This window comes from Syngnathoides biaculeatus, chromosome 4 (assembly GCF_019802595.1).
Source record: "Syngnathoides biaculeatus isolate LvHL_M chromosome 4, ASM1980259v1, whole genome shotgun sequence".
NCBI lineage: Eukaryota > Metazoa > Chordata > Actinopteri > Syngnathiformes > Syngnathidae > Syngnathoides > Syngnathoides biaculeatus.
The window spans coordinates 17,596,614-17,623,625 of record NC_084643.1 but is presented as its reverse complement, the minus strand read 5'-3'; the positions used below and the strand labels follow the sequence as shown (position 1 = coordinate 17,623,625).

Below are 27,012 nucleotides of genomic sequence, written 5' to 3'. Positions count from 1 at the left end.
TTGTGCCACCATGCTTCACTGTCTTCACTGTGTACTGTGGCCTGAATTCAAAGTTTGGGGATCATCTCAAAAACTGTCTGCAGCCTCTGGACCCAAAACAAACGATTTTACTCTCAGCACTCCACAATATATTCCTCCATTTCTCTTCAGGCCAGTTGATGTGTTCTTTGGCTAACCATTGCGGGGATTCTTCTAAATAAATTTGTTTCACACAGACATCTTCTCACTGTCACAGTAGTTAGAGGTAACTCCAGACTCTCTTTGATCATCCTGGAGCTGATCATTGGCTGAACCTTTGCCATTCTGCGATCGATTTTGATGGTTGTCTTGTTGCCACGTGTCTCTGGTTTTGCTCTCCATTTTAAGGCATTAGAGATTATTTTAGCTGAATAGCCTATAAATCTTTGAACCTCATTACTAGGTTTCCACTCTCCAATCAAACTTTTAAATCAAACTATGCTGTTCTTCTGAACAATGTGTTGAACGACCCATTTTCCTGTGGCTTTCAAGGAGAAATGCATGTTCGACAGGTGCTGGCTTCATCCTGAAATAGGGGCCACCTGATTCACACCTGTTTCTCACAAAACTGAAGAACTCACTGATTGAATGCCACATTGCTATTTTTTTAACACACCCCTTTCAAAAAAATTGTCCAATTGAACATCCTTAAGAGTGTGTATATCATGAATGCTGAGTCTTGTCTGTTTTCTGAGAAACTACTCCATCTAATGGTAAAGTGTTTGACCTCTAGCAATAAATAAAATAAATACTGAAAACGTGGATTAATCTAGTTAGTCACATTGAACTGCTATTATTTTGAACACTACTGTATGTTATGCATATCCATCCATCCATTTTCTGAGCTGCTTATCCTCGCGAAGGCCGCAGGAGTGCTGGAGCCAATCCATGCTTTTATTGAGCAGGAGGCAGGGTACACCCTGAACTGGTTACCAGCCTATTGCAGAGTACATGGACAAAGACAACAGTCACACTCACAATCACACCCAGGGGCAATTTAGAGTTTCCAATTAATGCATGTTTTGGGGACATGGGAGGAAAACAGATTGTCCGGAGAAAACTCACGCAGGCACGAGGAGAACATGCAAACGCCACATGGGCAGGGATTGGGACTTGAACCCCGGTCTTCTGAAATGTGAGACCAACACTCTACAGCTGCACAAACGTGGCACCAGGTTATGCGTAAAATAAGAAATATTAGATTTTGATAGAATGGGACATTTATTCATGGACACTAACGACAGTCTTAGCACAGGCACATATTGCAGACCAAAATAAAATGAAACGATTTAAGACCTTTGAGTAACTTTTATATGAACTCATGAAGGTTCTCATCATTTTCTTAAGCTTCTCTCTTTTATTTGTTGATTTTAATGGAACACTGCGAGTGACCCACACATACGCACATCTACTTGCATCAGCACCTCCGAGGATCTGGCCTCACTGAACACTAGCCCCCAAACTTCCTTGAGGAATCTGTTAAAAACCAAAAACTACTGCGTGTTATGTGACACCATTGTAGAGAGACATCATTTCCACACTTTGAGATCTATCACCTAACATTTGGTTTTGGCCCAAGCACAAGAGGCTCAACAACCATTTGGTCCTTTCCACTGCTTGGTCTCACAATTTGTGAGGTTGTCTAACAATAGCACAATGCTGGAAACAATTTGGGATTAATTGTGCTGCGAGGAGTTTAGTAAGTTAGTAATAAAATAAATGTTACGTGTGGGTTAAAACTAATTGTTTTTATTGGTTCACCCAGAGCAATGTTCTCAAGGATATGTTTTTTCATTAAAGAATTAATCACCAATGAGCATTTATCTCTGAAAAAAAAAGCACTCCGTTTCCCCCTAAACTAATTCATTTGCACTTTCCGAGAACACTTCACCATTCCAGCAGCTAAATTGTGCCAGGGGGATCCAAGGGTGACAAAGAGGCTTTGTCATAACAGCTTCGTAAGAAGTGACTCACTCTTTGGGATGACTCCAAGAAAGTGTTTCTCCGGCAAGACCGCATGTTCCCTTGCTCCCTTGGCACCACGATGGCCAGTCAGCAAGGAGCAAGAAGTTGATTGTCCCCACGATGACGCAATGCACTGTCATCCTCAGCGCCCATGTGAGCGCCAGCCAAACTAAACTGTGTTTTACTATGCACACACACAGCACAGGCTCGTCGACTTGGTTTACCAACACTCACTTGGCTCTGAACAGAATTATTATTAACTAATTTCACGAGATGTTGTATAGTATATTACAGCAATAACGATCCATCCATCCATCCATCCAATTTCTTTGCTGCTTAACCACACAAGTGTCGCTGGGGTGAGGGAGCCTATCCTACCTATCAATGGGCAGGAGGCATGGTACACCCTGAACTTGTTGCCAGCCAATCGTAGGGCACATAGAGACAAACAGTCGCACTCACAATCAAACCTATGGGCAATTTAGAGTGTCCAATTGACGTTGCATGTTTTTGGGATGTGGGAGGAGACCGGAGTGTCCGGAGAAAACCCAGATAGGCACAGGGAGAACATGCAAACTCCACACAAGCGGGGCTGGGATTTTAACCCCAGTTTCTAGAACTGTGGGGGCAATGTTGGAACCAGTTGCTAAACCGTGTCACCATATTATATTCTGTTTGAGATTTTGTGTGTGTGTGTGTGTGTGTGTGTGTGTGTGTGTGTGTATGTGTCTGTTTGGTTACAAATGGGCAGCAGGGTGTGTGACTGATTAGTGCCTCTGCCTCACAGTTCTGTGGTCCTCAGAACTTTGAGGCCAACGCTTTGCAGCTGAGCCACCATGCCTCCCCCAGTGACAATGAGAAGGTCATAATTTGTACCAATGGACACTGAATTGTAGCACGGTGAACGACTGGTTCCAAACTTTGCCTCACAATAATTAGGACCAGGGTTCAAATCCAAGCACTTTCTGTGTTGTGTTTGGATGGTAACTTACTTGAAAACTAAATTGCCTGGAGGTGTGAACGTGAGTGTGAATGGCTTTTTGTTTATATGTGCCCCACAATTGGCTGGCAAACACTTCAGGGGTGTACCCGGTCTCCTGCCCGAAGATGGTTGCAGCACCACAACCCTTGTGAGGATAATAAGGCCATTCATAAAAATATTTAGATTTCCCGTAATCCGACCAACCGGAAATATTCAAGAGCAAATAAAATTGCCAAAGTCTGCATTTTTTCCCCCCCCCAACACAAAGGGGACTTAAGTCTGGACAAGGGAAGTAACCATTTTCTTTGCCGCTTATCCTCACGAGGGTCGTGGGGAATGCTGGAGCCTATTCCAGCTGTAAACGGGCAGGAGGCAGGGTACACCCTGAACTGGTTGCCAGCCAATCATTGCAAATTGAGACAAACAGCCGAACTCACAATCACACCTAGGGGCAATTTAGATTAATGTTGCATGCTTTTGGGATGTGGGAGGAAACCGGAGTGCCCGGAGAAAACCCACACAGGCACTGGGAGAACATGCAAACTCCACATAGGCAGGTCTGGGATTTAACCCGGGACCTCAGAACTGTGAGGGCCATGCTTTTACCATCTGAGCCACAGTGCCGCCTGAACAAATAAATATTTAAATAATGTGTAGCTAAAACTTAAGTTACATTAACACTGAATACATTTATTGGTAGTATATGGGCCAAAATATTTGCAGAATATAATAATAATAATAGTGACGCAACGTCAGTCACAATAAATACCTACAATCCACAGGACCATATTTATTCTCAGTTTTTGCTAAACCACTTACCTGGATGATTAACAACATTCATTCTAATAACATTAATGTGGTTGGCAAAAAGTGTCTATGTTGTTCCTTTGGGGAAAAAAAATTAAATAAAATATTACCTACCTACCTACCTACTCAATTTTTTTCCACTCTTGTTACTGCAAACCAAAATATTTTTATGGATGGCCTCAGCTCAGAAAATGGATGGACCCATGATTGATATTTTTTAATAATTTTACCCAGAGCATTCTTTCATAAATCACATTATAACATGCTATTTGGTTTTCTTTTTACTAATTTTAAAAATATATATAAAAAGTGCGCAGCACAGTGGTGCAGCTGTAGAGGTTGGCCTCACAAACCCTAAGTAGAGTTTGCATGTTCTCCCTGTGCCTGTGTGGGTTTACTCCATAGTGCCCAAAGAAAACTAATCGCAGGGATGGGGCTAATGCTGTAACCAAACCATTAAGGACAAACGCACACCGCCCCCCCTAAAAAATTAAATATAATGAAAACATTTATTTTCATAATTCCATTCAAAAACATCCAGAGATTATAGACTTGGGGTTCACAACTTAAACAATTTCAAGTATTTATTTGTATGCTTTACACATATCTGATCAGCCTGATCTGTATTGGCCAATCGGTCATGTTGAACAATGATTTCAAACACATACAGTATTTTACAATTGTAAAAGCTCATGGCACACCATCACAAAACAAAAAGTAGACACAATTACTATATATACTTCCTGACATTTAAAAGACGACCATTGATTTGTTTTGTCAGTCACTATGACTCACAGGTGACCACAGACATCCATCTTCCAAGCCGCTTATGCTCACATTGTAACTCAATTTTTTGTAGCAAGTACAGAAGTCTATACAGTGAAAGAACAGGTCACTTAAATAGATACATTGGTCCTTCTTGTAATCGGTGATTGGTTATCGTTTTATTTTAAACTCACTGATCGGCCCCAAAAATGGTCATCAAATATGGCCCATCTATTTGTTGTTTTTGTAGATAATTTGAGTTTCTAGATAATAAAACCCACCAATTACGCTATTCAAAAAAACAATCTGAATACTATGAAGAAATCAGACCATACTTTGCAGGCCATAAATGTTAAATTGAGCACCACACACTCATGGTTTATATTGTTTTTGTTTATGGAAAATCTTCCCAGCAGAATTTAAGATGTTCAAACTGAAGAGGTTGGCCCGATATAAATTAACATCTCAGATGAACGCTCATATTTGTTTGGCACAGTTTTCACGCCGGATGCCCTTCCTGAGGCAACCCCTCTTGGGGAGTAGAGGCCCCAGGGAGATACGAACTAAAGACCCCTGGTTTACCAAACCAATCCTCGAACCACTGAGCCATGGGGCCTCCCGATATCATATTAAATACTACGCATTAAAAAAATTTATGTCACTTTAATGGTGAGCGAATGGTGAGGAATTACTATTGGCAGTATCGTGTATCAGGAAAACACACTATATGTGCGTGAATGAGAGGGGCAGAGGAGGAAGAGTGAAGCTCCAGGGAGAAGAGATAGCGAGGGTGGACGACTTCAAATACTTGGGGTCAACAATGTAGAGCAATGGTGGGTGTAGTAAGGAAGTGAAGAAACGGGTCCAAGCAGGTTGGAACAGCTGCTGGAAAGTGTCTGGTGTGTTTTTTGTGAGAGAAGAGTCTCTGCTAGGATGAAGGGCAAAGTTTATAAAGCAGTGGTAAGGCCGGCCATGATGTACGGATTAGAGACGGTGGCAGTGAAAAAACAACAGGAAGCAGAACTGGAGGTAGCAGAAATTAAGATGTTGAGGTTCAGGTTGGATAGGATTAGAAATGAGCTCATTAGAGGGACAGCCAAAGTTGGATGTTTTGGAGACAAGGTTAGAGAGTGCAGACTTCGATGCTCATGTCCAGAGGCGAGAGAGTGAGTATATTAGTAGAAGGGTGCTGAGGATGGAGCTGCCAGGGAAAAGAGCGAGAGGAAGACCAAAGAGAAGGTTGATGGATGTGGTGAGGGAAGACATGATGGCAGTTGGAGTTAGAGAGGAAGATGCAGGAGATAGGTTACGATGGAAAAAGATGACACACTCTGGCGACCCCTAACGGGACAAGCCAAAAGGAAAAGAAGAAGAAGTGTATCACGAAAACAATACAGATTAATGTACAGTCCCTCCTCAATAAGATCAATGCAAGTATAGCATTCCTAGGATTCTTCATCCATCCATTTTCTGTCCCGCTTATTCTGAGACTGGTCACAGGTGTACTAGAGCCTATCCCACCTATTTTCGAGCGGGAGACATGGTACACCTTCAACTGGTCACTAGCCAATTGAAGGGCACATATACAGTTTCAGACTCCCTTGAAATTTTCACTCTTATATATTCCGGCCAATTATTAAAACATTGAAGTTCATTTTTTTCTCCTTAAAGGCCAAGTGTCGTCAAACACATGATTGTTGGTATATTATTAATGAAAAACCCACAGCCAATATGGCCCCATGTGTTTTTTTTCCACCACAAATCATGATTTTGACGTATACAGCTTTTTCTAACTCCCGCCATGAAAATCCTCTCGAGGGATTTGTTTTCAAGAAGAAGAAGGAAGTGACGTACTGGACAGAGTCGCCCCTAGTGGACTCGTTTGGTTCCATTAGTTCTACCTCCAGAAAGGTAGCTCGTTGTTCCTTCGTGTTAGCCAAAATGCAGGCTCACTGCATTGCTGGACATTGCTTGAACACTCGGGAGAAGGAATTACCCTTCATAAGTTTGAAAGTGACCCTGTTCATTGTGAAAAATTGATTGCATGGGTGCAGAGTACGAGAGCTTTGTGGGTTCCAAATAACAGGTAGGTGTGTATACAGCTCCAAAAAAAAAAAGTTTGGGGCAGACCACGTAATCGGTCTCTCTCATAACGTAACAAAAGATCCGCGTATGAAATGTGTCGATGTGCGCGTCGCCCAGCCAACAATGTCTCGATAGTGTTCATCGAGTACTAGAACATACCCCTAAAAGCAACATAGCTAGGCTCCACCTCCTCCCTATATGCCACCATGGGCGCCGAAACTCAGCCACACCGGCTGAGGCGCTGTGTTCGGCAGTCACAGCTTCTGCGAAGGCTGCGCGTCGGGCATTGCGACAGGGGCGGCTCTGAAGAACCCAGCCGAGAATGCATTACTCAGTCGCGTGCGCGCATAAAGCGCCCCGGCTCGACTGCCAGCACCCCCCTAAAGCAGCATCACTCGGCTCTGTCATAAGCCACACCAGCCGGCTGCGATGAACTGCGATGGCTCAACTCCGGCACGGGAGTGGATCGGACGGGATGCGGTATGGCTGCGATCGGATATCATCTGAATATGGCTCGAAACAATAGTGTAATATTGCCCTGAGGGCTCGAAACAATAGTGTAATATTGCCCCTTAACTTCACTCGGTTGTGTGGTGTTGTCCTTTTCGAAAAGAGCTTCAGTGACAGAAGGGGCGTCGGAAAAATGCAAATATCTCTGTTGTTCGGCTTCCATAGTAGCAGGCACTGCGCGTTTTCAACGGCGGAAGTGAGGATGACGTCAAGGACAGAGGACGCGACTAATATGGTGACTAATTTGATGTCGATGGACACTCAATTGCGCTACTTTGTGCACTCTCCGCTCACTTTTTTTTCCTTCGTATAGACATTGAAGTGAATACTGTTATATGTATTTTTCATAACAATATCTATTTTATAATGTTTACAGGGATGACACCCGGGCTTTAAATATACACACAGCACCCCACGTTGACGGAAAAAAAGAGAATTGATGGAATTTTTGAATATTCAAAAAAATATCACAGCTATAAAAATTCTAACCCTTTGTTTGGACACGCGTTTATTTAACTCAGGTGCTGTCCATTTCTTCTGATCACCTCTAAGATGGTTCTAACCTTCATTGGAGTACAACTGTATTTAAATACTGTACACTGATTGGACGAGATTAGGAAAGCCACATACCTTACAGCTCACAGTGAATGTCAGAGCAAATGAGAATAATGAGGTCAAAGGAATAGCCTGAAGAGCTGAGCTCCAGAGACTTAGTCGGGCGGGAGATGGGACAAACTTCTGGAAAGTCCACCATTACTGCAGCCCTCCACCAGTCGGGGCTTTATGTCAGAGTGGCTCGACTGAAGCCTCTCATCCGTGTGCACAAGACATAAAAACTCTCTTGCAGTTTGGGTAAAAAATAAAAACACCCGAAGAGCTTCATGAATGAGACAAATGAGATTTTTTGGTCTGAAAAGACCAAGATGGAACTTTTTGGCCTTAATAGTACGTGTGTGGAGAAAAAAAACAGGCACTGCTCATCACCTGTACAATACAGTCGCAACAGTGAAGCACGATGGTGGTACTATCATGCTGTGGGGGTGCGTGAGACCACAGATGCAATCAAAGGAATGATGAATACGGCCAAGTACAGGGATATCCTGGACGAATACCCACTCCACTGTGCTCAGAACTGCACACTGGGCCAGAAATTCCACTTCCAACAAGATATTGTCACCATGCACACAGCTAAAATAATGAAGGAGTGCCTTCAAAACAACTCCATGATTGTTCTTGAATGGTGCAGCCAGTGCCCAGACTCAAACAGCATCAAAGAGCATCTCTGGAGAGACCTGAAAATGGTTGTCCACTGGCATTCACCAAGGGGGAAAGGCAGAGCATCCCCAAATCCAGGTGTGAGAAACTTCCATCATTCCCAAAATGACTCATGGCTCTATTCGCTCAAAGGTGTGCATCTATTAAATACTGAGCAAAGATTTTAAATACTTATGGCTGTGTGGTTTTTCAGTTTTTCTTTTTTTGAAAAATTTCAACAATCCCCATTTTTTTCTGTCAATCTGAGGATTTGTGAAAAAAAAAATTAATGATTTTAGACACTGCTTCCAGTATAAAAAAAGTGAATAATTGAAGGGGGTCTGAAAACCTTCTCTATCCATTGTAAAAACAACCATTCGGACTCACATTCACACATACTACCAATTTAATCTCCACTCAAGCAACCATACATGTTTTGGGGATGTGGGAGGAAACTGGAGTACCTGGAGAAAACCCACATAGGTGGGAACATGCAAATTCAACTTGGGCGAGGCATGCCAGCCATCCATTATGCCTGCAAGGAATCTTTTTCTTACAAAAACTGAGGAATTTTTTTTCTGTTCAGAGATTATAAAATGCAAAGAGCGGTAATCTATAATTTAACAAAGATAAAAGTTTCAGCTCTAACCCAATACAAGATGGCCTTCCCCATAATTGCTGTTCACTGGCATCCGTGCACAAAATTCCTCAGCTACAAAGTACCAGCCAATTTCACCGAGGCTCAGGTATCCACTACAAATGTACAAAAAAAGAAATCTTCTCTGACCAACTCACAATCAAGATCAGCATGCCATGAGATCACACTTAAATGTAAAAACAGTCGGTGTCAAGTTGTGTGACACATGGCCATTTGGTCCATATGCATATCCAAAGTGACCTTCAAGGTGACTTCAATGCATAGGGTTTAAATTTCTAAATGGAAAGTTTTGGACTTTGATATTTTATTAATAGATAGTAGGCAGAATTGTGGACTGATTCTTCATCAGATTTGCCTCACAGTTCTGTAGTTGGTGGTTCAATTCTTGGCTGTCACCTTCTGTGTGTGGATTTTTTTCATTATTATTATTATTGATGAAATATAACTTTTAGATTTTATGACGTATGCAAGGTGAGGTTTAAATGTTACATGCACTTTCTAGCATTTTGTTCTGCACGTAATGTTTGCAACGATACGACATATGTCGGGAAAGTTAAAAACGTTTTTTTTTTTTAAAAAAAAAAGTGTTCTTGAGAGTTCGTGTATTTTTTAATATGTATACAACATACAAAAATATTTCTTCAGTGAGCAAAATGTCATCCAGCAAGTCAACAAAAAAAATGAGGGAAAAAACGAGTTTGGGAAATAAGAAAAGGAGCGACTCACCTCACTGGCAACCGGCCAGCGTTGCTTTTGATAAGAACAATACGGAGCAAGGTTTGGAGGCAGTAAAAAAAAGTTCCCCCTTGCCCCTAAAAAGGAGAACAGTTTCGATCTAGTCGTGATGAAGGAGCTGGAAGTTTGGAAGTTAAGCCAACAAGCTGTAGTATTTCCCCCAAAACCTGGCCAGGAAATAGAGCGCGCATGGCAAATTCAAGACCAACAGGCAAAATCAGAACCAAAACTTTCCGCAGAATGAAACTTGAAAAACGTTTTCTTTCCGCTAACACGAACGCTGCTGATTCACTTCAATGGTTCGCTTGTCTTCACTCACGATGAAACGCAGTTATCTCAGTTGAAAAAGAAAAAAAAAAGGGGGGGGGTCCTTCAGTCGATTGATGTTTGTATTATATCCTCGCGTAGAAAGGGCACCCCGCCAGATTGTGAAAAATTCCTAGTGGAAGAAAAATGTCCAAGAACGGGAATCCGCGCAACACCTAAGCTCCCCCTTTATTTTCTGACTAGTCGATGCGCAGCCAAGCGGCAAGTGACAAAACGGGACACTGATAACTTCCGGTCCATAGTTTCCAAATAAAAGCATGAATGATCCTTGAGAGAAAAATGGTAAAAACGTTATTCCTATTTTGCTTTTTTTCGGTAATGTATAGAAACGTACTAAATCCATAGAGGAAATATAACAAGAAATGGGACTGTCTTGCTCTTCAGCCTCTCATTTACTCTGTAAACAAATACAATGCAGCTCAGCCAATTCTTGCCAGACATGGTTGCAAGCAAAATGCCTTTGGCCTATTGAATTAGCATTTTAAAATCTACATTTCTCTTCAGAGGGGTTGGAGTCCTATCTGTCCTGTAGTTGCCTACCATGAAAGGTGAGTAAACTTATTGCCCTCAGTTCAGTGTCTGTCCGTTGGGTTTCACCCTGGTGGACAAGAGGAATCTCACATTCAGGAGAAACAGTGTGGTTTCATCCTGCCTGTGGAACAGCGGAGCAGCTCTACACCCTCACCACAGTCCTCAAGGCTGCATGGTGGTTTGCCTAACTTGTCTTTATGTGTTTTGTAGACTTCGAGACGGCACTCGATAGTGTGCTTCGAGGTGTCCTTTGGGGGGTACTTCCGGAGTATGGGGTGCCAAACGTGTTCGTTCGTTCGACGTTACGACCGGTGTCAGTGTATGGTCTGCATTGTCGGCAGTAAGTAGGACTCGTTTATGGTCAGGGTTGGACTCATTCAAAGCTGCCCTGTTTCACAGATTCTGTTCATAGTTTTATTGAAGGAATTCATAGGGACAGCTGAGGTGGAATGAGGGTCCAGTTTGGTGGCCTCAGTAGTGCATACAGGCTTTTTGTAGATGATGTGGTTCAGTTGGCTTCATCAAGCCTGGAAGACCAGTGTCAGTCAGAGTTCAGTCCGCATTGCCGGCAGTAAATTGAATTAATTTCCGCTGTGGGTTGGACTCTGCCAAGCCAGGCTTTTGTCACCAATTCTCTGCATAAAATTCCCTGACAGAATTTAATTGCACAGCCAATGGTAGAGGGGGTCCGGTTTGATGGCTTATTGGATTTTTTTACTTTTGCGGATGATGGGGTTCTCTTGGATTCATCAAGCCGTGGTCACAAACTCTCACTGGAGCAGTTCGCAGCTGAGTGTGAAGCAACCGGGATTAGAATACACACTTCCAAATCTGAGACTATGGTCCTCAATCGGAAAAGGGTAGAGTGTCTTCTCTGTGTTGGGGATGACATCCTGTCCCAAGTGGAGGAGTTCAATTATCTTGAGGTCTTTCTCACTCGTGAGGGAAGAATGGAAGGGGAGATTGGCAGGCAGATTGGTGCAGCGTCTGCAGTGATGCGCACTTTGTATCAGTCCGTTGTTTTGAAAAAAAAAAAAAAAAAAAAAAAAACTCTCCATTTACCAATCAATCTATGTTCTTACCCACACCTATACTCACTATACTCTGTGGATCGTGAGTTGAAATGAAATTCCTCCACTGGGTATCTGGGCTCTCCCTTACAGATAGGGTGAGAGGGTCGGTCATCCGAGATGGGCTCAGAATAGACCCGCTCTTCTTTCGCATTGAGAGAAACCTGATGAGGTGGCTCAGGCATCTGATTAGGATTCCTCAATGGTCTCTCTCTGGTGAGATGTTCTGGGGCACGTCCCACTGGGGGGAGACCCCAGGAACGATCCAGGACATGCTGGAGTGACCATGTCTCTCAGCTGGGCTCTCTCTCGATGGAGCTGGATGAAGTGCTTGGGGAAAGGGAAATCTGGGCTTCCCTGCTAAAACGACTGCCCCCGCAACCCAACATTGAATACTTGGAAGAAAATGTCTGGATGGATGAAGGTGGGTCACAACTTAGCAAAAATAGGAGTGTGTGGTTTGCAGGGTGACAACAAGTGCAAACCACTGGTTTAGACTGCAGTATTCAAAAAAGTCTGTACAGTAATAGTGACTCACACCGAAGTACAGTACAGAGTGTCCTCCGGTTCCAACATCCTCAACCTACGACATTTCAACCGACGAACATCGGGAAAGACTTGGGCTTCAGTCAGTTGACCATGGCAATCAATATCAAGGACAAAACCCATATTTTAGTGTACGTGAAGGTTTCTCCTGTATGAAGTATACAGTGATCACGAAGCAACTTTTTGGGTGAAGAAAAAAAAAAGCAAGCAACATTCTCTGATTGTTGCCAAAATAGAAAGATTACTATTGTTATGGATCGAGGATTAGAATTAACCCTAACCCTAACCTTAATATCACCTTCATATTTATTAAAAAAAAAAAAACCTTAGGAAAGTACGCCATGCCTTTTGCCTTAATAAACAAAGAAGTTTCCCTCAGCTTGTCCCGTTAGGGGTTGCCACAGCGTTACATCTCAGATGAACACTCATATTTCCTTGGCATAGTCTTTACACCGGATGCCCTTCTTGACACAACCCCTCTTGGGGAGTAGAGGCTCCAGTGAGATAAGAACTCAAGACCCCTGGTTTACAATCAATGCTCTAACCACTGAGCTATGGGGCCTCATCCTGAGGGACGTGATGGGTACCATCTCACCAATCAGAATGCAGTTTTGGTGTTTACTGAAGCAAAAACGGGCATGGAAGGAGGAGTTTGGTGTAGTCATGGAGAAAGACAGCTTCAAGGAAAATTCTGGTCCACCATCTGCCATTTCAGGTGGGGCAAGCAGTGCACCATCAATACTGTGTATAAGAGGATGGGGCGCTGCTCGACCTCGACTTGGGACGTTGTGAGTCGGTGGCAATAAAAAGACCTCTTCAATTCCACTGAGATGTCTTCCCATGAGGAAGCAAAGTCTGGGTTTTCTTAGGTGGGCTCTCCTATGTCTGGGGGTTTGGTCACCGAGGTTTTAACTACCTCTTCTTCTGTGGCAAGACATTAGGGTTGTGGTGGATGACATTCACCTGGAGTTCCTCAAGGCTCTGGATTTTAGTGCGGCTGTCCTGGTTGACACATCTCTGCAACATTGCATTGACGTTGAGGACAGTGCCTCTGGATTGCGGACTGGGATGGCCCAACCTTTTTAAGAAGAGGGACCAGAGGGTATGTTCCAACTACTTGGGAATCACCATCCTCAGCCTCCATGGTATATTTAGGGGTGGTGGAGAGGAGGGTCAACCGGGAAGTCGCATTTTGGTTTTGGCCATGGAACAATGGACCAGCTCTCTACCCATGGCAGAATCCTCGAGGGAGTGTGCACAACCAATCTACATGTATTTTGTGGACTTGGAGAAGGCTCACGAGTGAGGGAAGAATTTGTTGACAGGCAGATTGGTGCAGTGTCTGCAGTGATGCAGACTTTGCATCGGTCCATTGTGATAAGGAGGGAGCTAAGTCGAAAGGCGAAGCTCTCAATGTACCAGTGAATCTACATTCCTGCCCTCACATATAGTCACGAGCTGTGGGTCATGACCCTAAGAACAAGATCCTGGACAAGCGGCCAAAATGAGTTTCCTCCGCAGGGTGTCCGGGCTCTCCCTTAGAGATAGGGTGGGAAGCTTGGTCATCTGAGATCAGGTCACTGTTGAGCCGCTGCTCCTCCACATTGAGAGGAGCCAGATAAGGTGGCTGAGGCATCTGATCAGGTTGCCTCTCAGACGCCACACTGGAAAGATTATGTCTCCTCAGAATCCATCTGGAAGAGCTGGACTAAGTGGCTGGGGAAAGGGAAGTCTGGGCGCGCATCCCTGCTAAAGCTACTGCTCCTGCAACCTGACCTGGAAAAGCAGTAAAAGATGGATAATAATAATAATTATAATAATAAATATTACAGTGCGGCGAATACACTGCACATCTTTATAGTCCAAGTGAACTGTTTAATGCCAGAAGGCTTTGAGAATTAGATTGACAGTTATAGATGTAATATGGTAAGGGTAACTGTAAGTCGTAAGTGTAAGTACATGTTAAAATGAATCTTCACAGAATATGAGCATTGGTGTAAATATTTTTGAGGAATGTCTTTCACCCGCACGAATTCACTACATTTTGATAAACTTCCTATTCAGTGCAACAGTACATCTTTCTTGCTCTGGCATAATTTCAGACGATCACAAGTGTATACTAAACTGTACTGTAGCTACTAAGTCAGCACAGACTGATCAGAAGCAAACCTTTGACTGATGCCTTTGAAAGCCATTGACACAGATGTCACAGATTATAAATGACTGATTCCTGAAAAACAAATGAAGTCCTACTTAATAGTGTAGTCACATTATGGAAAAGATGTGGATTTTCACACGTGGCAGCTTTTTGCCCTTTCATCTGCAACATTCTTGTCATCTTGAGGGCATCTGTAAATTGACCTTAATGTTTAGTTTTGGTCAAGATTGGATATTAGAGATTTTATTACAGTGCCGTGAAAAAGTGTTTGCCCCTTCTCAAATTCTTAATTATCCTTTTGCTGTTTTCCCAATTTGATTTTTAAGACAATGAAAACAATGAAAATATGTGCAAAAGATAACTTAATTAAACATATAATGCAGTTGTGAAGTTATTTTAATTACAAAGGGAGTGGGGGTATTCAAAGCTACCTAGCCTTGAGTAAAAAAAAAAAAAAATTCCCCAGTTGTTGATTCATGAAGTGACTGTGGCGGATTACAGTTTTTGGGAAGTTGATTTTATTTTCACTGACCACACCCGAGGCTGACAACACAAAGGCAACCAATCAGTGGAGTGGGGGCGGTCTTGAACTGAATATCATACAGACGTTGCTGTCAGAGGGTCTTCTCTGAACACTCATGACAAACTAAGGTGTTTTTTGAAATGATATTGACACTTTTAAATTAAGCCTATGTTAGAGAGTTGCTTTGTGGAGTTTTACAGTAAATAGAGAAAATACAGGACCTTTAAAAGCTAAAATAAAAAATGTTTTGGATTCGCCTTGTCAAAGTCTGGACTGGAATTGATTGAAATGCAGTGGCATGACTGAGTGGTGTAGAATACTGGATATTTTGGTATCAATTTGATACCAAGTAAATACAGGGTCAGTATCGACAATACTGTTACCTGTGATTTTCAATAATTACTCATCATCGAATTACTCAATCTCAATTAATTTTCCTGACCTTTCAATGGGACACGACGGTGAAGCAACTGGCTAGCTGCTGGAGCGTTGGCCTCATGATACTGAGGACCAGGGTTCAAATCCTGGCCCCACCTGTGTGGAGTTTGAATTTTCTCCCTGTGCCTGCATGGGTTTTCTATGGGTACATCCCACAAACTAAAAACATCCATTCATTGGAATGGATGGATATATATACATACATACATATTGTATATAGAGTATATTATGCTTTTTATTTTTAATATACTGTACCCTGTCTCCTGCCCGTTGATAGGTGGGATAGGCTCCAGCACTCCCATGACCCTTGTGAGGATAAGTGGCGCAGAAAATGGATGGATGGATGGATGGATAGACCTTTAAGTGATTTTGTGTTTCCTTTAACATTATTAAGTCATTAAAACCCAGAACAGAATTAGTACAAAGTTAATGAGTAAATAGAACATTCTTTTTTGTCAAAGTTGTTTTTTTCAGTGATGTTTTGTCAGTGTTTTTTGTTGCATGATTTTTCTTGTATAAATCTGCTTTTACTGTACCTTCCAGCGTTTTTTTTTTCTTCCATGTTGTACTTGTTATTGTGTTATATTCAGCCTGAAAATATCACCACCTCCTCTTCGCCATTTTTCTGTATGTAACAGGACAACATCGAAGCATAAGAAGGGGGAGGAGGTGCAAAGTGTGCCTATTAGGGTTGTGACAGAAGTCACAATATCGCTCTCATGAACCTTGTATTGATCTGATAGAGATACAGACTTGTTTGTGATACAGTTGATATTTGGATCCATCTACCCACCACTGGCATACAAAGGTCATTGGTGCTCAAAAAAACTGTCCCATTGCATTTAGAATTCTGCAAGGAGTGATTGATTATTTTAAAAAAAATATTGACCTTGTTCATAACTGCTGAAGGTTGCACAACCAGTTTTGTTTACTTTTTCTACATAGTGGCAGATACTTTATGGCTTTTAACCCCTTCCCAACCCCCATTATAAATGAAATCACCATTTAAAAACTGTGATTTATATATACTTGTGTTATCTTTGTCTGATTTGTTTGGGATGTTTAGAATCATAGCCAAACATTTAAGTAAGACTTTGAGAAAGGGGCAAATATTTTTTTCATGGCAGTTTATACAATTCAACTCTGGCGGTCTTTGATTTTGGCTCTCAGCCAAGAAATTCTACAATAAGTTCTTTCAGACCTTTCAAGAATGTCAAATATGGTTGGAATAAAATGGGATTACTACCACCGGTGCAGTATTCAATTTTTAAAAGCCTTTCATAGGTAGGAGTTGTATGTTTCGGAGCAGATTTCTTTCCTCAACGTCAGCCAGTGATTACCAGGAAGTTAATGCAACTGGCTATAAAATATTGCAACATGATTATATTTCCTTTCATGTATGGTGATTAAATGTTGCTGAGTGTTGGACTTTCTCAAGTAAAAGAACCACCCTAAAACATCTGCATGACAGAAGTCTGAAATAATAGATATTGTTTTTGTTGATTTGTGACTGCTCAGAGGCATACTTTTTGTCCTCTCTGACAATTTCTTTTATTGTCAAACATTCTTTTGAGTTCAAACTGTGCAGTTAACCATCGGCTACTACAGTGGGAGTTTATTGGTGTTACAAATGAGAATGAGAGCAACATTTGTACACTTTGTGCGTGCCGCCACATCTTACAACTTCAGAAAACAAAATGGCTCCGACGCTCTGGTTCCAGACATTGTAAAATGACAACATTTCCCTTCGTAGACGTAGAAGAAAGAATATATTTTTTGGGGGGTTGGGGTTATCATTTATATTGGACCACCCTTTCATGTATTATTCGAAATGTGGAAATTCGGTATATCAGGAACACTAAGATCTCTGATTCACATGATCACACAATGGTGAAAGAAACCAGCAGGCAAGGTGTAGTATTTTTTTTTTTATTGCAACAGACTGCTTGACTTCTGCAGCAAGTCTTTTGGCATTTTAAAGGCAGACAAAAAGTTAACAATTGGAGCTACCAGACACAGACCCATTTGCACTTTTCCATGCAGCAATCCATTTTCTTAGCTGTTTATCCTCACAAGGATCACGGGGAGTGCAAGAGCCTACCCAGCTGTCAACAGGCAGGAGGCGGGGTAGACCCTGAACTGGTTGCCAGCCAATTGCAGGGCACATCGAGACAAACAGCCGCATTCACAATCACACCTAGGGGGAATTGACCCCTCCGTGGATATTGCCCAATCTGCGTCATTGACCAATCAGAGGCCTGAGATCTGCATAAACCAAAGCCCGTTTTTGCTCCCGCCATTTTCTCAGACAACATTGCATGGTCCAGTATAGGTTTTGTTAGCGTTTTATCGCGTATTTGGGTTATTTAACAAAAAATATGGTTAAGAGGTGTAGTCACGGACTTTGTAATAGTGACGACAGGTATCCTGAAAGGCTAGTTGGTGGAGTTCGATTCGTACCCTTTCCAAAACCGAAGACCCAGTACGAAAAATGCCTTTGATGGATCAAACTTTGTGGAAGACCGCATCATCAACTAAATCCATCTAATATCAACCGGAACAGATATGTTTGCACGAAGGTATGCCCTATATTTGATTTTCAATACATGTCTCGTGTAAATGAATTCGAAGTTCTTTGCTAGCATAACACTGCTGCGTGTGAACGATTGACACACTTATTCTTTCTTGAGCGATATTTAGCGATGATCGGACTGCACAAACGTGTCGCTTTCTTGCTGGCTCGTGGCCGAAGCTTAACCAGACTGTGTTTGCACGAAGATATGCCCTAAATTTGATTTTTAATACACGTCTCGTATAAATGAATGAAACGTTCTTCGCTAGCATAACACCGCTACGTGTGAACGATTAACACACTTATTCTTTGTCGAGCGATATTTAGCGATGATCGGACTGCAAAAACGTGTCGCTTTCTTGCTGGCTCCCGGCCGAAGCTTAACCAGACTGTGTTTGCACGAAGATATGCCCTAAATTTGATTTTTAATACACGTCTCGTATAAATGAATGAGACGTTCTTCGCTAGCATAGCATTGCTACGTGTGAATGATTGAATGAAATCAGAAGCATGGCGTCTCTCTCAGTTCAGAATGTATTGTATTTAGAATCTATAATATATCGTTGATTTGAATCAAATCAGAAGCATGGCGTCTGTCTCAGTTAACAATGTATTGTACGGAGGGGTCAATTTAGAGTGTCCAATTAATATTGCATGTTTTTGGGAGGAAACCAGAGTGCCCGCAGAAAACCCACCCAGGCATGGGGAGAACATGCAAACTCCACACAAGCGAGTCCGGGATTGAACTCGGGACCTGCAAACTGTGAGGCCAACACTTTTCAGCTGCTCCACCGTGCCACCATTTCACGTTTCAAAAGTTAGTTGTAAATTTTACTAAACATTGAGACAGTGGTGAGGCAGAGGTGAAGTCATCCCAACTTCTGCTTTACCAAGAAAAGCTCTCTTTCAACACAGTCTCTTTCAAGACAAGGTGCGGCATTTCTTAGTCAGCGCTTACTTCTATTCAGTCCTGTGAAATACTGTACATCAGTCACTGTTAAAACCCAAAAGGACTTTATGCAAAAGTAAACCAGAGGCAAATTTGACCGTGGATCACCATGGGAGTAGCCGGAGAATCACGTAACAGGTCGTGAGAACAATATTCTGTCCTTGGGATGCTTTGCATCATCATTTTCCTAGAAGCTTCCTCATCACCCCAAAAGGATGCCTCATTGTTCTTCCTTATGTTTGCATTTTATTGTTAATGGGCAGTTACAAATGTCCTCCTTTTATGCACAAAGCCTCTACCTTGTCCTTCCAATGCATGGCTTGAGTTCAACCCTCATCCATCCATCAGCAGTGGCCCTGTCCTACACAGCTTGGCTCACCACCCCCAGCTTGGTCTTTGACACGATACTGTGTGGTTTTCCGGGTCTTTATGCTGCTTGTTGTCTGAGACAGATTGAGGACCCTTTGTGTGTGTCCACCCCTGTCCTGAGTGGCCAGGAGGAACCAGCTGGGCTGCGAGTGAAGAGATAAGAATGCGCATATGATTAGACCAGTGTGCGTCGGGCACCTGCTGATTGAGGTACGAAGCGCCTGTATAGTTCTTCTGCATAAAGCGTAACCAACTTGTTCAATTACGTATACGTGCGGTGTCATTTGTTATTCCCACTCATCTAAGTACTGTATTGTCCTTGACATTGGTAGTTTTAACACCATTAATTAAATCGACTAGAGATGGGCATTAAAATCTACTGATTGACTGTTAAAAGATTAACAATCACGTAAGTATTAATTGCAATTTTCTCGTTTAGTAATGTGCTGAACTCCTGGTTGGATGTCAGTGTTTTATTGAGCAGTATCATGGTCTCTCGAGCAGTTGCGTCATCGTGGAGGACTGCATTCTATGTAATTTAACTTCTCATAGAATCTCACATCCCGTCGGTGTATTCTGCAAACTTGATTAGAAAGATTAAACATTTTTCACTGCTGTTGCAGCCATGTAAAGCGCCCTTAATGACGAGGTCAATTCACAAGGAATTCTACACTCTGTAAAGGGTGAAGATTTTCAACAAATCCCTAAATAGGCCTTAAACAGTAGGACTGTTATCGGTCCACTAATGTTTATGAGAACATAAGAAAATGGAGGATATGATAATGAATGTGTGTGAAGTCTTGTTGTTTGCTTAAACAGTTATAAATTTCAATGGATGGTAATGATAGTTCACTCATCTGCATGCATTGCTCCTCAAGTTCCACCAACACACTTCTTCCACATCACTTTATAATGAAACAAAAAAATGGAAATTGGGATCAAAAGCAAAGCTATAATTTTATTTGAGGTTTCTCCACATTGAAAGGGGCCTTGAAGCTGAATGTTGCAAGTCATTAAACACTGAAAGCTGTGTGATAGGTTAGGCTTTAAAACAAAAGGTTCTGGTTTATTTTATTTTATTTAATTTGAGAGAGCCCTCAAATGACCCAGTCTTATGTACTACAAACTCAACATGTTCCCATCTGCTCTATGCACATGGAGCGCCTAAAACATCAAATTATATTATGGACATGGAAAATAAAAATGTGTACAAAATGTTTGAATAGAAGTACAAATTACTACATTGTAAGTAAAACACTTCTGGAAAGTTTGTTAGATTTAGAAAGCATTTTTTTTTTCCCAAACAGCCATCTGCTGTGCTAAGATGTCGATATAGGATCCCGCAAGCCTCATTATTGTCCTATGACTCATATGGTATAGTTTATGACTTGTCTGGCTCTGCTTTTGAGGAGATTACATCTCAATAATCAATAAAAACAAACCATTAACTCAAGCAATCAGCCCAATGTGAAAAGTGAATAGAAAAATAAAATCCTCTCAAACATGCCCACAATAAAGAACACTGGCATGTTGATTGCAGATTTATTCCTGAAGAAACCCGTTTGTGAAGAACGTTTCGGCTGTGGTTCAAACTATTTTGTGTACATCCTGGTTGCCATTTTAGCCCACATGAGGATGCAAGGGAGAGTTTCCACTTGAATATTTTGCAAGATCGACTCGGCAGTCTCTGGACTTATGGTTCTTTTCACCTGCTTACTTGGCAAGTGGAAGACATGCAATAACACTTCAACCTGGAGATAACGTGATACTTCAAAAGGGAGTGGATCCAAATTGGATTATGCATCATCTCTCGGAGAAGCAGCTCACGCAAATTTGATTACATCCATACAAACCAACACCCAGACTCCCACCACTTCTCTATTGCAGAAGCATGCATGGGATAGACCTCAATGCCAGACTCTGATAGTGAACCCTGACTCTGTACTCATTTTCCAGCCTTTTTAGTGAATGCTTCAGGCCAGCAAAGGCAGGTCCTCCTCTGCCAGGGTAGCTAGAAAGCTCAAGAATAGCATACATTGAGCACTGAAAAGATAAGAAACAGACCGTTTTTGTGTCACAGAACACAAGGTGAGTGGAAAAGTACAGAGACTTTGTAGTTACACAAACTACTAAAATCAGATTTTAATCTTAAAACTGTAAAAATATATAGACAGGTTTAAAAAAAAAAAGCAAACAAAGCCCAGAAAAACCCCCAACAAAAAACAGACAAGTTCTAATCCACCTAAGCGTTGCCAACAGACCACCATTTATTTTGGATGAAAATAACATCCATTCCTACTTAAACTTGGGCTTATTATGGTGGAAGTGGGTTCCTGGCCAGGAAGTTTCATTGGGTTCCAAATAAATCTGACTAAACAGAGCTGGAATCCAAATTTCTCATCTTGTGAAGTCCTCCCTCCATCTCCACCCGATGTGAAAGCTCTGAAAAAGATAAAGGCATAAACATCACACCTTTTCATTTGCATCGTAGCAAAGAGCAAACTTGTCAACAGATGAAGAGAAGTTAAAAACAGCTGTTTCACAGAAACAACGTTGAAAGAATACAATTCTATTTGAACATGCCATGTTTTACATTCTGCTTTTAAACATACCTCCAGTGACAGGTTCATTACTTTATGAATGTTGAATGCACAAGGTAGAGATTGAGGTGAGAAGTTGCCCACTCACTCATTTAAGACGGATGATCGTGCTGCTCGGCTGTGTGTGTGCGGAAGAACTCCTCACTGTGCGTAAACAGCTCTCTTGGCAAAGACTTCTGAGCTAAAACAACCCCAATACTGCCCCATCTGCCCCCCAACACCCCATCTCCTAGTGTTGTGTGGCGTCAGCTGCAATGAGCTCCAGATGTGTCCTGGCACCCATCCAGTCACTGCACTGGATGTGGTTTAGAAGGAAGTTTGGAAACACCACCCACCGGCCGACCCAATGAAAGTCTCTCAGTTTTAAGAGAGCTGTTTCTGTCGGTGTTTGTATTTGTGTGCACTGCGTTGTCGGGAAGGGAAAGTATTTGCCTCCAACATCTACATGTGTTTCTTACTGAAGTGGAATTCAATTACACTGAGATCCTCTCCCTCCCCCCATCTGTTTTAGTAAAAATAGAAAGACCAACCAATGTATTGCCAGGCTTTCTTTTTAACTTTCTTCTTCCATGTCAAATTGACATGGCATATTCTCTCCATGATTTCTTAGCAACATATTTTGTTTTCCCCCTCACCATTGACATATGTAGCACAGTACTTTTGCAAAGTCATCCAAAAACAGAACATGTAGGTTTTGGCACCATGGAAACACTTCATTAAAATTTGAACGCCAAATGGAAAATAAACATCAACCTGTAAAATGGCTTTTGCAAATGTTGCCGTTTAGTGACCTTCCCTATGTGTTAAAATCCGCTGTGGCAGCCCCACTGACATTTTAATGGTCTCTCAGATTGACTGACTCGTTTTCTAAGCACAAGGAGGGTGGATGAGGTCAAGTCTTATGGTTGGCTGAAAGTGCCTCTGACTTTCTAGGTTGATGGCTCCCCCTGCTGCTTCGCATCCTGCTAGCAGCCACAAAAGACTAGTTGAGCTTGTGAACATACAGTACAAAAGTTAAATGCTAATTGTGAGATGATGTAGCTTTTATACATGGAACAGTAGATCATACAGATTGTTCGGTTTGCTGTTTCAAAACAAGAAATTAAAGAACCTGGTGATAAGATCTGAGAATCTGATCTGAGAATTTTGAAACAGAAGTTATGTGAGATAATGGCTCCTCGGTAGCTTGCCATAAAAATCTGAAAACACAAACAATGGATTAGCATTAGTCTGTGACTTTCATCTAGTCCCTGTCAGGGGTCTCCGCTGCAGCTAGTTGTTTGTTTGATGTAACCCAACTATTTTTACCCGGGCTCAAACCCATTTCCCAAGTAACTTCACAAACTTGTTTTGAACTGCACATGTGCACATTTGTAGATGAATTTGCTGTATTTACAAAGAACATAATTTGATGCACATCGTTTCAAGAAAATCACAGTCATGCACATACAGTATTTGATGTGGATTGGAGGCGAAGATAGTTGGGGTTGGGATATGCTCGAGTTCACCTGCGTCCCTTGTGATGATAACTATAACAGAAAGTGGATAGATGGATCGGCATGCCCAGTTGAGGTTTCTCCCCACCCCTTCTCTCTCTCTCTCTCTCTTCTCTCTCTCTCTCTCTCTCTCTCTCTCTCTCTCTCTCTCTCTCTCTCTCTCTCTCTCTCTCCCTCAAATGTCAGACGACTCACAGCACTTCCGGCTCCACGGTTCTTGTCTAAAACCATAGGTTTCAAAATCATAGTAAAGATGTACAAACCCAATCAACTCGAGAGAACCCATGGGGTCACGTATTTAAGACAAGATTTGGATGTCTTGGGTTCTCTAGGGTTAGAAGTTTCTTTCGGCTTGTCCCTTTAGGGGTCACCACAGCATGTCATCTCAAATGAACGCACATATATGTTTGGCACAATTTTTACACCGGATGCCCTTCCTGACGCAACCCTTCTCAGGGAGTAGCAGCCCCAGTGGGATACGAATCCACAATCTCTGGTTTACCAAACCAAACCAGTGCTCTAACCACTGAGCTATGGGGCCTCCTTGGGACTTGCAAATCATGTTTAAGCTCTATTTAATTGAATACACTACAAAGACAAGATATTTAATGCTCAAGCTGATAAACTTTTGTTTTTGGTAAATAATCCTACATCCTACAGGTAGGCTAATTGGGTGTCATTATTGGGTATAAAAAGAGCTTCCCTGTACTGCTCAGTCATTCACAGGCAAAGATGGGGCAAGGTTCACCTCTTTGTGGACAATGTTCTTCAAAGTAAGGTAAGGGGATTGGGGTGGGTAGGTAGGTAGGTGGGTAGGTGGGTTTAGGTAGGTAGGTAGGCATAAGTTGTGAGCTTTTGGATCTCCTCTCTGTAGAGTGCCTTGTCTCCCTTTGACATCGATCGATAGTCACTGAGGCTAGCTCAGGATTTCTTTTTCAGGATGGGAATGATTGCAGAGGATTTCAAACAGGGAGAGGTTGAAGATGCTGGACAGCTGGTGGGCACATGCTCTGACCACCTTGCCTGGTACTCCGTTCGGCCTGCAGTGTTCCTAGAGTTCATGGCAAGGAGCACACACCTCACATTTGTGCTGTAAGTGGAGAGTTACTGGCACCTGGTCGCAGTGAGGGGACCAATGAACAAGCTGAGATTCGCCGAGATGTTTTAAAGCGAGCATGGAAACTCTTGTGCTCCTTTGCCAAAGACTCACTTGTGCCTCCAGGTGTCACATCCCAGCCTCTAAAATTTGTGAGGCTCTCTAGACCCTGCGACACCTTCCAAGCTCTGTTGCTGGCAAGATGGAACTCCATCCACCTCTTGTACTCCTTTTTGGTGGTATTGATCACTTTTGTCAGTTCAGCTTGAGCCATGCTGTAAAGAGCTCCGTCACCCAACCTGAAGGGATATTGGCGGCCCTGTTGTTGGAGATGGATCTGCCATTGGTGAGACACAGGCTTTAAAGACATGGTCCGTGGGGTTGTTCTTTAGCCTGAACAGGCGGCCGGACTAATGGCCCTGCTTTTCTTTCCTCTCTCTCCTCCGCCTCTTTGCTGGCCCGACAAAAATCCACGGTGAGCCCAGCGGTCTCACTAGTTCATCTGGAAAATTATTTGAGACTACTGTTTTGTGTCGGAATCTGAAGTCAAAAAGTTCCTAGCATGTGTAGCAGTGTAATGCCAAAGGATACACAAGCAAAGTAACAAAAAAAAAAAAAAAAAGGACAAATATGAAATGTAGCACTGATAGGGAGAGACAAAAGATGCAGCCTTCATGCACTCCGCCATTATCATTTATTATCCAGATGGTCAGAGAAAATCTTGTTGCAGCCCACTTTGATGAGCCAGGCCTGGAGGTGGGGCTCAAAGGCAAGCATCTGGCGGTCAGGCCTGCACCCATGAAGTCCGGCTGGGCACAGCCCAAAAAGGTAACGTGGGTCCCACTTCCCATGCGCTCACCACCTGTGGGAGGCGCCATAGGGGTCGGGTGCAATGTAAGCAGGGCAGTGGCCGAAGGGAGGAACCTTGGACATCCAATCCCCAGCTACAGAAGATGGTTCCACGTACATGGAACGCTATCTCTCTGGCAGAGAAGGAGCCTGAGCTGGTGTGTGAGGTTGAGAAGTTCTGACTAGAAATAGACGGACTTGCCTCTACACACACCTTTGACTCTGGTAGCAAAAATGTTGAGAGAGGTTGGACTATGTTACACTATGGAATTGCCCACAGTGAGAGGTGCCAAGCAGGTGTGGGTACACTGATTGTCGCCCAGCTCGATGCCTGTACATTGTGGTTCACCCAAGTGAACGAGAGCGTATCCTCCCTCTGCCTTCGGGTTGGGGGATGGGTCCTGACTATTGTTTGTGCCAATGCACCAGACAGCAGTACAGAGTACCCATGACCATTTTGGAGTCCTTAGAGGAGGTGCTAGAGTCTGCACCGGCTGGGGACTCCATTGTTCACGTGGGGTACTTTAATGCTCACATGTGGGAGGACAGTGACACCTGGAAGGGCGTGATTGGGAGGAATGCCCTACCCATCAGAACCCAAGCAGTGTTCTGTTATTGGACTTTGGTGCTCATCATGGATTGTCCATAACAAACACCATGTCAAGCATAAGGGTTTCCACACATACACTTGGCACGAGGACAACCTAAATCACAGTTCATTAGACTTGCGGCCGCATGTCTTGGATATTCATGTAAAGAGATGGCCGGAGCTGTCAATAGATCACCACCCGGTGGTGAGTTGGCTCCGATGGCGGGGGAAGATCGGTTTGATGTAACAAGCCCAAACATATTCTGAGGGTCTGTTGGAACCAGCTCGCAGATTCCCCTGTCAGAAGGAGCTTCAACTCCCACCTCTGACTTTGCTCATGTTCTGGGGGAGGCGAGGGACATCAAGTATGAGTGGACGATGTTCTGCGCCTCCATTACTGAGGTGGCTAATTGGAGCTGTGGCCATAAAGTGGTCAATGCCTCAAACATGGTGGACACAAACTGTGAGGGATACCTTCAAGCTGAAAAAGGAGCCCTATCGGCTTTTTGGCCTATGGGCTCTCCAATCTCTGGGGATGAGATTAAAGAAGTGATTATAAAGCTCCTTGGTGGCAAGGTCTCGGGGGTGAATGACATCTGCCCAGAGTTCCTACAGGCTCGGGGATGTTGTGCGGCTGGTTGACACACCTGTGCAACATTGCATGGATATCAGGGACAGTGCCTCTGGATTGGCAGACTGGGGTGGTGGTCCCGCTTTTGAAAAGGGGGACAGGAGATTGTGTTCCAACCACAGGGGATGAGACTCCTCACCTTCCCCGATAATGTTTATTCTATACCCAATCAATTGATTAGCGGTATCTGCCCATGGGTCCATCCGAGAGCAGCCAGAAACTACGCACACTTAGGGACACAGGGCAATCCCCCGGTCCCATGGAGGCGCCTAACAACTGGCTACCTGGAGGAGGCAGCACACACCCAATACCACCCCCTACCACACTCCACCACCACCCCACACAACCCCGTGTATCAGTGTCCCTCCAAGTGGTGTAGTGAATTGAAATCTTTACAGGGCTGCCAGGCACTGCTGCCAAACAGCCAAATCTCTCCCACCCAAGACCGATTATCACCCAGAGATTTGTGTATCTGGTGCATTACAAACA

General features: G+C 43.0%; 1 protein-coding gene across 3 annotated transcripts in view; it reads right to left on the bottom strand.

Annotated features, from left to right (window-relative positions):
* The window catches only part of fgfr1a (fibroblast growth factor receptor 1a), a 57,766-nt gene extending 47,475 nt beyond the window's left edge, over positions 1–10,291 (bottom strand). For all 3 annotated transcript variants that reach the window (XM_061816733.1, XM_061816734.1, XM_061816735.1), the window contains exon 1: positions 9,771–10,291. The gene's annotated coding sequence lies outside the window, so the exon portion shown is untranslated. The remainder of the gene's footprint in view (positions 1–9,770) is intronic.
* Positions 10,292–27,012: the final 16,721 nt, after the last annotated feature.